The 780-nt window shown below is 29.7% G+C and overlaps 1 protein-coding gene across 1 annotated transcript in view; it reads right to left on the reverse strand.

Moving 5' to 3' along the window:
* DNAJC1 (DnaJ heat shock protein family (Hsp40) member C1) overlaps nucleotides 1-780 on the reverse strand; it is a 226,999-nt gene that overhangs the window by 183,910 nt on the left and 42,309 nt on the right. The window lies entirely within an intron of this gene.

Genomic DNA, 780 nt, shown 5'->3' on the forward strand with positions numbered 1-780 from the left:
TATCCATATATGACCTAGGGAATCTTGGAGAATCACTAGCACAAGAGACTCTTGTGCCAATTACAGACCAGTTTAAATTAAATTCTCCTCTTGAGGTTTTGTACTATATGGGTAACATAAGTTAGGACCACAAACTTTCATGAAGATTCTCTTACCATTACAAATCTCAGGGCAGATGGTTTTGTCTCTACTGAGCACCAGATTGGGATATATTGATATTATGAGCAATGCTAACTTTTATAGCAGTTGAGCAATGTATTTAATTTTTTTCTTGATATTTTATTCAGTATTTTAGTTGTTTCAACGAGAGGATCATTCAGAATCATTCTCCCACACTATAAACCATAGAGACTACACACTCTTTTCAACTGTGCAAGGTGTCAATAACTTATTTAATGATCAAAAACCCAAACAAAGGTTACAAAATATGCCAATAGCTTTAAACTTTTATTCTTATAATGGTTGTAAAATGCATCATTTCAAAATCTACAACTTAAAACCATTAATTACCTTCTGAACAATAAAAAGGTTAAAAATAATTTAGTACTAAGTTTCCAAATGACTCATTACATAGAATACCATCCTTTAAATATAAATACATAATATTTAAATAGTTTTATATTGTACCAATAACGAAAGTTCAAATAGAAAATTTTCCAGACTTTTCACTCAGCCATTTGCTAAATTTATCAGTATCTTTTCTTTTCTACAAGTTACTAGGTACTTCTTTCGAAGTAAAGAAATACATAGTAAAAGAATACACCAGGAACATAATAAAAG

Source organism: Desmodus rotundus, chromosome 4 (assembly GCF_022682495.2).
Source record: "Desmodus rotundus isolate HL8 chromosome 4, HLdesRot8A.1, whole genome shotgun sequence".
In the NCBI taxonomy this organism is placed as follows: Eukaryota; Metazoa; Chordata; class Mammalia; order Chiroptera; family Phyllostomidae; genus Desmodus; species Desmodus rotundus.